Raw genomic sequence first — 12990 nt, 5'->3', positions numbered from 1 at the left:
GACACCTAGTTAGCTTTTTTGACATTCGTATGAGATATTGCCCAGTGATTAAGATTCCTGTTGGCTACTTTTGTGCATTCACTATAATGACATGGACTTAATTTTTTCAAGATAACCTGAATATTTTCTCAGTAAGAATTCTCTCAACTTTATGTTCGCTATAAAGTATCACTACAATGTACCAAATAATTCCCATGTAAATTTTTAAAAGGCATCAATAATATTTGGCATACAGACTTTGTATATGTTTTTCCAAGGTTAATTTACATATCAAGATGAATAACGCTACCGCCATACTTTCTTGCATTCTTCAACACATCCAGCATATGGTGATAATTTTAGGAAATTCACTTAAATGATTTCAAGTTGGTAAACAATTAGTTTGGGAAACGATCAGCAAATAAATGGCAAGTGTACCATCACTCCCTTCTCTTAATCCTACTGGTGATATTACTAATTAACCAGAGTTTTTCACCCTAAATCCAGATAAACTCATGGCATTCTATTTCAGGTCTCAAGACCAACAGATCTAAGCCAGCACTCACAATTAAACCTACGTGCCATCAGCATGCTATTTCCTCTGGACTTTTTGCCTTTAGTGCTGGCTGTTTTCACCACGTGATTAATGTACCCTCATTAAGTTAATGAATCTGGTACTTGAGCATTTCTTCAGGGACAGAAGAACTAAAACTATTGGATCTGTACTATTCCAAACACTAGTACGTTTTCAAATGTTATTAAAGTTGCTTACAGAAACTAAGCATGATTTTTAAAAACCTCAATCTCTTGGCAATTACCGACCCTTAGGCATTATTAAGAAAGAAAGGGAACCAGGAAAGCTTACGAGAATTTTCTAGATAGCAATATCAAAAGTAAAAACTTCTAAAGGCCAAAATCACCTTAAAGAGATAAAATAAAAGACACTGTGAAACATATTTGCAATATATACAATACACCAAAGTGATTAATATCATTAGTAAGGAAAGTATTCCTGCAAATAAATAAGAAAGCCTCTGAATGACTGTTTATGAAGTGCTATTAGAAGGGACACCAAAGCAAGGCCAGGCTCTGAAATACTTTTTTCCCCTACTTCTACAATAATATAACTTCATATAAGTGCAGAGCTTCTTCAGCCTTAAGAATTCCATTTTAAAGTGATAATACACTTAAGAAAAAGGATTACTTTAATATACCCGAGTTCAACTTGGTTAGAAACAAAATGTGACAATTTCCACCTTTGGTAGAAACAGGGGATACAAGATGAAATGAACAGTTAACTACGCAGGACCTCTGTAATTTTAAAGTACTCTTAAAATATTTTTCTATTGAATTGTCCAGACCAACTATCCTAAGATCACCTATGAGTCTAGGCAATATTACTAGTGGCCGTTGTCATCAGGCAGACACACACCACATGTAGTCCTGCCTTCCCCCACCAAATTGTAACGTGAATGTGGCCAAGACTCTACATCTAATTAGAAATTCACAACATAAATAGGGTCAATGGAACATATTAAACTGCACCGTGAGAATGCAATCAGCAAAATACTGACTTGTATAAAACTGTACAGGATGAACAACTTGTTTCTTTAAAAACAAATACTGTGAGTGAGGGAGGGCGAAAGGGAGGAAGGGCAGGAGAGGTAGAAAGACTATATATTACAAACAAAACAAAATAGTAAAACTACAAAAAAAATGGAAACATATCAACTAGTCACAATTTATGCACTTTACTGAAAATAAATTGTTTAAAAATCTAGAACAATTAGAGAAGGTGAATACTGAAGGGATATTTGATGATAGTAAGGATTTTTACATATGCTAATGATATTGCCTTTTATTTTTTTTAAGATTCCTTATCTTTAAGAGATAGATCCTTTTAAATTTTTACAGAAGTGATAGAATACCTATGGTGCCCACCTCACAGGTTTGCCCAGGACTGAGAAGTTTCTTGAAAATTGGAACTTTCAGTGCTAAAACAAGGAATATTCTGTGCAAATGGTAATTTCTATCAAAACTAAGTGGGATAGGTGTCGTGAAATTAGTGGGGCTAGAGATAAAACTTGGTAGCCTTTTGGAAGATAATTGTTAAAGCTGTAGTATATATGTGAAAATGACCCAGCAATCCCTCTTCTGGGTATATACCTGAAAATTTTGCAAAAATTTATTCATAAAGATATATGTACCCCTATGTTCATTGCAGTATTATTCACAATAGCCAAGATGTGGAAACAACTTAAGTGTCCTTCAATAAATGATTGACTAAAGAAGATGTGGTATATATACACAATGGAATATTACTCCGCCATAAGAAAAGATGAAATATTACCATTTGCAACAACATGGATGAATACTGAGAGTAAAATAAGCCAGACAGGAAAGGACAAGAACCATATGATTTTATTCATATGTGGGATATAAAACAAAAAGCAACAAATGAACAAACAAAAAACTCACTGACACAGACAACAGTATCATGGTTATCAGAGAGAATGGGGGTGAGGGGAGGTTGAAGAGGGTAAAGGGGGGCAAACATGATAATGGAAGGACACTAGACATTGAGTGGTGAGCACATAATGTAATATATGAGTACAAATTATGTATTACAGAATTGTACACTTGAAACATGTTATTAACCAATGTCACCCCAATAAATTTAATTAAAAATAAACTTAAAAGAATGAGGTATATCTGGGGGGGGGGCGAATCTCATAGACCAATATTGCATTGTATGCGGGAAGATGGAACAGATTTTACTAGTTAATGTTGGGAAAATTCTTGAAAGCATTATGTCTGTATTGTTTTCAGATCGGAAAGAAAATGAGTATGAAACATATTTATCACCCAAGGTAATGCAATGATAATTTTGTCAGCAAACTTGGTGCTTGTGAGACAATGAAATAACCTTCTAATGACTTCTTGAAAGTTCGTCTATTACTGTAAGGCTTCTTGTGTTATAGAACTGCTGCTAGCAGACAATCAACTTTCCTGAGCACTCAAAAAGGCCGTGAGACCTACTGACATAACAAAAATATAAAAATTAACCACAATGAAACAGTGAATTCTGTTTCCTCATAGAGCTCAGGTAGAAGCACTATCTGATTCAGAGATGTGTATCAACACTCAATAAACTTGCATTTATCCCAAATTTAACATGATCTGTACTTTAATTAATATTTAAAATTGATGCTTATAGGTGGATTTGACTGCAAGGGATGCTTTGAAAATTTTCACAGGGTAAGAGAATTTGTAGGAGTTATTTTTTAACATTATATGTGTACCTTAGAGTGTACTTTCTTTTTATACAATCTTCACAGTGCAAGTAAACTTTTTTGCTTACCTCTTTTCCTAACAATATTGAATCAACAATGCAAAAAGTGAACAGTTATTTTAAAATAACTTTTATAGTCAAATCAATGGTACAGTGATTTGTGTGAATCATGTTCCATATAGAATAGTCTAGCAACAAAGTCCAAATTTCTTAACGAAAGGAAATTAATTAACCTACCATTCACCTTTCATTCAAATCATGTCATGAATGTCTCTTCTTTTTTCTGTTTCTCCCCTACAATAAAGAAAGATTCCCTTACTCTTGGTAGATTTTAAAAAACAAATGTTATCGAACTGATTTATGTTTTTCAATGCATTTATTCATAAAACTGAGATGTGGGAGCTTGCAGAACAGGTTCTACAAGATTGCATGAGTCGTGAAAACATTTGCTATGTCACACACTGCATGAGCCACATCTCCAAGCTATTCTTTAGAGGCAAACCACCCAGTGCCCAAACTGAGAAGTTGGAAAACATCAAGGAGAAACAGAGCGACCTAGAAGAGTACAAGTTCTTATTGTCATCCTGAAGAGCAGGCAAAATGCCTAGAGCTTCAGGTTCACACAATCCCCAGCAATTCTCTTTCTGTGAAGCATAAGCACACACAGTGGTGTGGCAAATTGTTGTGTGGCTGCTTCAGTCTGCTGAATTGTGATATTGAAAAGGAGAGAAAAAAGTGGATTGTAGGAGAATAGAGCCCCAGACCAACCTACTTTTTGTTCTGAGTGTGCCCTCCTTTAAGTTATTCTTGTTGCAACTTTGCCCTACTCTTTTTCTTAATCCCCCATAGTTACTTGTTCAACCCTACTGACTATCTCCTTAAAGGAAACTGACAAGATTCCCTAAAGTAACAATTACTTCTCCTTCCCAGATATTTTCACAGTGCTCCTCGGATACCTTCGTGATGGCATTTCTTACAGATAGTTTAAATCCATTTTTTGTTATGGCAGTCTATCTTCTACTGAATAGGGTTTTTAGACAGCAATGACTGTTTAAATTTTGTTTTTTGTATGAACAGCAACTCTATATCGCAGTCTCACAGACTATTTTAATAATATAGGTGGAATTGAAATAACAGACGGGAATTAATTGCTTAGTTAAGGTCTCATTTTAAAAAAAGAATGGAACTCGTTGAATATTCTTTAAAATTTGTTGAGCACAAAAAAAAGGAAGATGAATAAAATATACACCTCAACAATCAATTTTGTTTAACTAGCTTTTACTTATTCTATATTTAAGCTGCAAATGTAGAACTCTGCTCACTGGAACTATTAATGTGGGGGTTAATTAAATATTTTCTTTTGGGAACATGTTATAAAAGTTAGAAATGTAACTAATCAGATGTAAAGATAAAGTTTAAGTTAAGAAACCCAAGTTTTGGACATATCTTTGTCATTTGTTTAAACTTGAACTCAGCATTAACAAAATGTTTAGCAAATGTGTCAGGATTATAAATGCAGTCAAATGTCAAAGTTTGTATTTTGCTCTCATCCCTTTTATTTCCACATAGGAAAATGCTGTTTAAAAAGCCTTTTGGTTTACATTTCTAAATGGCTTCATAATTTTAAAGACTAGTTAGATAAATTGCTTTTAGGCTAAAATACTTTGCATTCCAGTCCAGAGAGCATTGTTTTATATCTGCTCTATGATAGAAGGATGGAGTTATATCAAGATCAAAACTGCCAACAAGAGTGTAATTACTATGCTTTTGTCATTTTCTTTCTCTCTCCCACCTCTTTGTTTCTTGCCTTCTTGTTCTGTCTCCTAGGTCAGCAAATCAAGTAAAACCAATTGTCACCATATTCCTGAATTGATTCAAATTTTACCTGGGAATCAAAAGCATGAAAAAAAAACCTAGCAGAAAGTATTTCATTTAACTATTGAATCCTTTTACATTTATGTGTGTTATATTTCTAAATCATATATTTGGAAAATCTACCATTTCAACAATTCTTTAGTATCATTCCCATTAGAACTTACTGCACAGAAATGGTTAATTGAACAAATTTCCTTAAAACCGAAGGTCACCTAGCATGTATCTTCCAAGTTCATGAACATTTTTTTGGAGCAATCTGTAGACTATAAACTGAATTAAATACAAAATTTATTTTCAGTTTCCATCTGTTCAAATAATCATCATAAAAATACAACGTGGATCATTTACCTTTTATCCAATGCTCCTTTCACTAGAAACAGTTAAACCTATAAAGGCTACATTGTTTAAATTATTTCAAAGTAAAAAGTATTTTAGTCAACAATAAAAAATAATTCTTTGAGAGAAAAAATGATATCCAAATTTTATTTATTAAATGCAAGAAAAGACATGCGATTTCTTATAGTTGAAAGTACTAAGCTACAAAATATCTTGTTTTATTTTACTATGTGATTTTGTACAACTTTATACAACTTCTTTAAAACATAACACCAACAGTACTACATTTGTAAAATGAGGGATTACAGTTATATCACATGACTATCAATTATTCAACTATTGGAACCATATCCTGTTAGCTAACACTTAACAAAATAGTAATTAACGTACCTATTAGCTAGGTACTTTTATGATTCCCTTTCATAAATTAGAAATCTGAAGATCAAAGAAAGTAGATATTGTCCAAGATCACACATCTTGTAACAAAAAGGGCCAGGATTTAAACCTAAGCAACTTGACTCTATAGCATAATCTTTTGATTACTTTATACTATAAATTCTAAGGTTCCTTCCAGCTCTATGGAACTTCATGTCTATAAAAGTACTTAGGGCTTCTCACAGTTTCTAAGGATTAACTGGTGTAAGCCCAACTTCTTGGTACTCCAGTAGAGAGAGGCCAATGTAGACAGATGATTTTTAAAAATAACTTTACTTAGATGTAATTCATATACTATAAAATTTACCCACTTGATGTATACAATTTAGTGGTTTTAGTATATTCACAGAATTATGCAAATATTACCAATCTAATTTGGGAATATTTCCATCGCCTCTAAGAACAACCCTGTATCCAACAGCAGTCACTTCCATTTTTCCTCCCAGTCCCAGGTAACCACTAAGCTACTTTTTGTTTCCATATATTTGTACATTCTAGACTTTTCATATAAACGAATCATACAACATATAGTGTCTTATGACAGGTTTTTTTCACTTAGCATAATGTTGTCAAGATTCATTTATATTGTAGCATATACCAGTACTTCATTCTTTTTTATTGCCAAATAATATTTCATTATCTGGAGATACCACATTTGTTTATCCATTCATCCTTTGATGGACATCTGGGTGTGTCCACTCTTTGACTATTATGAATAATGCTGCTGTGAACGTTAAAGTACAAGTTTTTATTGAGACATATGTTTTCATTTCTTTTGGGTAACCAGATTATTCAGAGAATTTTAAAAGAGTATTCATGATTATATCTCATACTTTGCTTCTCTATTTATTGGGAATGATATAAACATTTTCACAAAAAAGCACTGTGAAACTTGACTCTTTTCTGTACATGGCTAGATTTAGCTGCCATATATAAAATCTGAAATTCTGTGTAGATAGTAGAAATGTCAGTGTTTCAATGATAGTGCAATGATATGGTTTCATTGTTAGGAGCAGAGTTCAAAAGGAACAAGAAAGAATAAAGCAGGTAAGTTAAATTACAATATATTCCCCTACCCTTTTTTCATGGACACTGACTTAGAGATATGTTCTGGAATAAGAAACAGGTCATCGTGGGCCGGCCCAGTGGCTCAGGTGGTTAGAGCTCCATGTTCCTAACTCCGAAGGCTGCCGGTTCAATTCCCACATGGGCCAGTGGGCTCTCAACCACAAGGTTGCTGGTTCAACTTCTCGAGTCCTGCAAGGGATGGTGGGCTCCGCCCCCTGCAACTAAGATTAAACACGGCACCTTGAGCTGAGCTGCCTCCCAGATGGCTCAGTTGGTTGGAGCACGGGCTCTCGACCACAAGGTTGCCAGTTCGATTCCTCGACTCCCACAAGGGATGGTGGGCTGTGCCCCCTGCTACTAGAAAATGGCAACTGGACCTGGACCTGGAGCTGAGCTGCGCCCTCCACAACTAAGATTGAAAGGACAACAACTTGACTTGGAAAAAAGGCCTGGAAGTACACACTGTTCCCCAATAAAGTCCTGTTCCCCTTCCCCGATAAAATCTTTAAAAAAAAAAAAAAAAAGAGACAGGTCATCCTAATATTGGATAGTGATTGAATTACATCTCCAAAATTGTAATATTAACTAATTTATAGTGAACAGTAAAGAAAAAAGAAAGAAATGAGGTCACAAACAGAACATGGCTGATTCAGATTACAAAACTAACATGTGAAGGGACACGATCCAGGGTTACCCTGAGAGACAACTGTGGCAGCCGCTGGTGGACTGGGGGGGGTTGGGAGCCCTGATATCAGTTCAGCCATTGCCACAAGGACAACGGCTGAGTCTCATTTCTCTGGGTTGCAGTTTCCCCTTCAAAATGAAGACATTGGACCTGAAAATGGTTAACTAGTCAGGTAGTATCTATACCAAATAACTTTAGAGTAAGGTGTTTAAAATTTCTGAACCCATGTCCAGAATTGAAAAGATATCGCAAACAGATCTATTCCCCACTTTCCCATTCGCTCCCTGTCTCAATAGATGTAGATAACTCATATATTTATACATGTAATTTGAATCTGAACACAGAATCAGAGATTGTTAGAGTTGGAATGAATTTCGGCAATCATTTGATGAACAATGCAATACTCTCACCTTAGAGATTAAAAAACAAACAAAACCATTATGACCTGTGCAAGGACCCATCAGAGCAGCTGGGATCCAAGACAGGCCAGGGCACTTGGCTTTTACCTCTATCACACCATTTTCCCCAGTGATTCCTGGCAGCCAACTGATCCAAATCCCTGTGGCTGCTGTCCTGTCCTCATGGCAGACAAAGGCGTTTAGTTCTCCAAAGAAGAAACAAAAACTCATTTATTAACTACCTATAAGGAACAAAAAGTTGCTGACAGGCGCTTAGATTTTAAGCAAAGGTTAGCGCTTGTTCAGTGCTTCCTTTTCCCCAAGCACCTGCCACATCAATCACTGCGGAATTCTGAATGGAAGGATTCTTTTTCAGATCACTCAGATTGTGCAGGGAGAAGATGCAGGTATCTACCAACGATTTTTTTCCCCTCCCTAGAAAACCTCAGCTATGCTCTCTTTTGATGAGACTGCTATTGAAGAAAAAAGCAGTACCAAGTGATGAGGCTTTTATAGTCTCCTTCTAAATATTCTCTGCCACATCCCACTGTATTTCCTTCATAACAAGTTTTAGTCTGTAATGATCATAGTCATTTATGTGTTTACTTTTCATTAGTGTGGTTATTCTCTGCCGTTTCCAACTAAAATGTTAGTGCTTTGGGCGGCAGGAATTCTGCTTGTCTCGTTCACAGGGGTGCCAGAGAGCTTAGCATACTTCCTGGTCCTTAGTCAGTAGTGTTCCCTGGATGAAATAAATGGCTAACCTTCTACCACTAAAGAGTATGCTTCACAAGAATTGAGGAACTCTATAATATTCTGCATTCCGGTGAACGCCTGAATATTTGTAGACATGAATACTGACATCCAAATATTTTACATGTTTAAATCTCAGCCCACGGTGAAAGGAGTTACATTCTGATCGCTAACCTCTGTACTTCAAGATGGTGCTGTTGACCTATAACGAGTATGATTAACAGTGTGAGCTAGAACTTGAATGCCTAATGCATGAAGCATATCTTTATTTAGTGGCATAGGGCAAAGAACATAACTTGAGAGTTCGACCAGGCCTCCATTTAAATTGAGTTCTGCCATTTCCAACCTGAGGAAATTCACCTCACTGAGCATCTGGATTTTACCTATAACTGTAGATATTAGATGGAAGGTTAGCTATAAGTTCCTGACACGATATGAAAATATTCCTGACACAAGCAATTTGTAACAGTGTTACAAAATTAGTGAAAATCAGCACTGAATACAGTGGGTGTTCAACCAATGTATTTGTTTTGCTTATTACTGATCTGTGGCCAACTCAAACTCACACTATATGAACCGAAAGTGATCACACCCAACTGGTCATTCTGTGATCATGTGGCTCAGTAGAGGCAACATTCAGGTTCTTAACTTAGTCTTTAGGGAGGTTCTTCTGCCCTGTTGGAAAGGACTCCCCATGGACATACAGGATCACGTTGACACTATCGTCTTTTGCCAACTTTTGTCCATCCCAGGAGAGTGGGTTTGAAAGTAATGCAGCCAAGAAGATAAGAGACTGGCTTAGTTTCAGACCTCTATCACCAACCTTACTCGTCTTCATATTTTCCCAATGCAGCCTGAGAAGTGAGAGAGGTAGCGAGTTCTCCAACACAGAATACGTTCAACAACAAGCTCCACGGTGAATCGGAGGAGGGCAATGTAGACAGGATTGCCTCTTGATTGTTTTGCTTTGCAACTCAAAGCACGTTATGAGTAATGTTTGGAGTGTCACAGACGCTGTTTCCTTTAGGAGTTTACTTTCTTTTTTTAGAAGTGATGATAATACTCGTGGAGCCTTAGGTACTGCATGCATTAAAGAAATACTAACCAGAAGTGTATGTGCTTAAGGCTAAGGATTTTGTTCTCTCTGGCTGCTTTTGTTACTTTAAAATATTCCAAAAGTTTACAGTGTAGTATCTTGCCAGATTCTCTGAAAGAGAATCTTTGAAGTATTTCAGGTCATCTAAGGAGCTTGCTGATCCTTTACGAAGGAACGTGCTGACAGACTGCTCTCTGCTATTCTTCAGTGGTATCTCCCTCACCCTGATAAAAGTGAGTCGCTTTGGGTTTTTTCCTGCTACATGATGTCAGTGACAGTCCGTTTGTCCAGGATGGTAGACAGCCCTGCATCCTGGTGGCAATGTTCAATGTTCTGTTTTCCATCAGCCCCTAACAGCCACTCACCCTCCACACATCTATTCTTAGACAATAAATCGGACACCTATTATGGGTCACAGTTCTTTGCTGCAAACTCTTAAGACTGTTAGCATAGTAAGATAAATGATGGTCCCAATATATGTGACAAATGTTGTAAGAGATAGAGAAAGGGAAGTAGCAAGAGTGGGGCATAATGGAAGAAGTCATCTCTGTTTGAATGGACAAGGGATAGTTTCACGGAAACGTCATTCAGGAAGTGAAAAATTAGCAGGAGATCTCTAAGTGAGGATGAAGGCCAAGAACTCAGCTGTCACAGAGGCCCAGCCCCACAAGCCTCCTCTAGAGAAAGCAGATCAAGGTCTTGGGCACACCAAATTGAGTGCTGGAACCACTAACCATACCGATTAAAGAGAGCCCACTGTTTAAATATGGGGGATTTTGCAAGCTGGTTGATAAACATAGCCACTGTTAACTATCACATTTTATAAACTTACAAGTTATATTAAAAACAAAGGTAATAAATACTCAAGCCTTGTAACTTCCCAATTATTTTACTACATCTTATTCATATGTATGCTTTTGAGGTTATTTATGTCTATTGTATCTGAATGGCAGAAATATTAAATAATTGTGTGCTACTGTGCATCTCTTTCCAACTCCTAGGAGAGTGACATCATGTTGGTGGCTTGAAATTGGCCACAGAGGGAGTATTTATGCCAGGAAAAATAAGCAAACACTACAAATCAAGTTTTTACTTATTGTTGTGTTGATCGGCTGGGCTTTAGAAGGAAATAGAGAAGATGTTAATAACGCAGGTCACACTTAACGTATGTTGTAGCTATAGCTAATATGCCATAAATAACCCCCCAAAATTGAACAAATAGACTTCCAGTATTAGAAAACTACTATCCCATTTAGCAATGAAGTTGCATATGTCACTAGTGAGTGAAGTTCCAACATAAGTCATCATGGTTCACATTCATCTTACTCATTACTGTAAATGGAAATATCATTAACATTCATGTCAGAACAATAATTGTTTATCAGCTGCAACCATAGCTTGACTCCAGACATAATCGTTCAGCAAAAATCAACAAAAGCAGTCTATTAGAATCAGTTAGCTATACTGATTGACAAAAAAGAATGTTGCATTTTTATTATTCGTAAATTGTATGGTCTGCACTCTTTACATAAGTAAAATATACTGACCTTATGTGGCTATGCGTACACGCACACACATATATGTATCTGTATGTGTGTACATTACACACACACACACATTTTTTTCCTTCATGAAGAGCAGGTGGTTAAACATTTACAGACTCGCTGCTGGGCACACACGTTGTTGTGCCCAGTACACCAGAGAGAAAGCTCTGCTCTACTTAAGGGAGACATTTAATGATTTAAGGTAGGAAGTCCCATTTTTCTGCATTTCGGAAAAATCCATTTAACTGAAGTAAGGAATAAAGACAAGGAAACAATTTAGGAGACAACTGATTCAGTTCAGGTCATCAATATTGAGAGCCTTAGTTTAATCAGAAAAAAAGGAAGAGACAGATCTAAGAGACAGCTTCCACTTAGAATTGTAAAAACAAAGCAGCTGATCAACTGTCAAAGAGAGGCTAAAGGAAGATCACCTCAGATGTATGGCTCAGAAAAGCCAGAGAACAAAATAAATAAGTAGATGAAGTAATAAGTTTTAAAAACCACACACACACACACACACACACACACACACACACACACACACACAATTTTGGGGTAAGCATTTAGAAGCTTAGTTTAGGACCATGTTTGAAATACTTAGATATTTAAACAGTTTTCCAGCGCATAATTGAAGATGAAAGTCTAAATGACAGAAAAGGATCTGGTTTGAGTTAGAAATTTTGGAGACTTAGAAAAGAGATGGTTAAGGAATACATGAGTTATGAAGGGAGACATGAAAGAGAATATATACCGCAAAAGGGAAAGGAAGACAAGATTCAAACCTTGGAACCATCCATATTTAATGGGGAGATAAGAAAGGGGCTTGATAATGGAGATGAAAAAGAATTAAGATTAGAAGAGAATCAGGAGACAGAGGTGCCTCCGAAATTAAGGTTTGGAGAAGGCAAAATTTGAAGTGTCAAATGCAGTAGAGAGTCACAAAAAAACCCAAAAGAGATTCACTGAGGGTAGTGGCTGAAGGTAGATTATCTGCTGTGCCAACTGTAGGAGAACAGTTTTAGTTATCAATTGCTGTATAACAAAGTATCCCCAAAATCAGCAGCTTCAAATGACCACAGTTCATTATTTCTCATGATTCTGAGGGTTGGCTGCTTTGAACTGAGCAGTCCTCTTGCTGTACATGGAATCTGCTGGAAAGCCCAAGGTGACCTCAGTCATGTCTACGGCCTCCCTTGAGGCAGCTTAAACAGCTGGGGGCCATCTGGGCTTCTTCCCCTCCCTTTGGAGTCTCTCATCCTCTCGGCACAGACTTTTTAAATGGCAGCCTGTTTCCAAGATAGCAAAAGGGGAACCTACAAGGCCTCTTAAGGCTCAAAAGTTGAGAGCATCCCTTCTGCCACGTTCTGTTGATCAAAGTAAATCACAAGGCTAGCCTCGGTTCAAAGAGTGGGACATTCACCTCACTGCCTGATGGAAAGAGCTGCGTGCATGAACAGGAATAGGAGAAACTGTTTGCGACTATCTTTGTAGACAGTTATTCCATGCGTTCCTCTTTTGTGCCAGCTGAG

This window comes from Rhinolophus ferrumequinum, chromosome 24 (assembly GCF_004115265.2).
Source record: "Rhinolophus ferrumequinum isolate MPI-CBG mRhiFer1 chromosome 24, mRhiFer1_v1.p, whole genome shotgun sequence".
NCBI lineage: Eukaryota > Metazoa > Chordata > Mammalia > Chiroptera > Rhinolophidae > Rhinolophus > Rhinolophus ferrumequinum.
The sequence above is the reverse complement of the archived record's forward strand: the minus strand, read 5'-3'. Positions refer to the sequence as shown.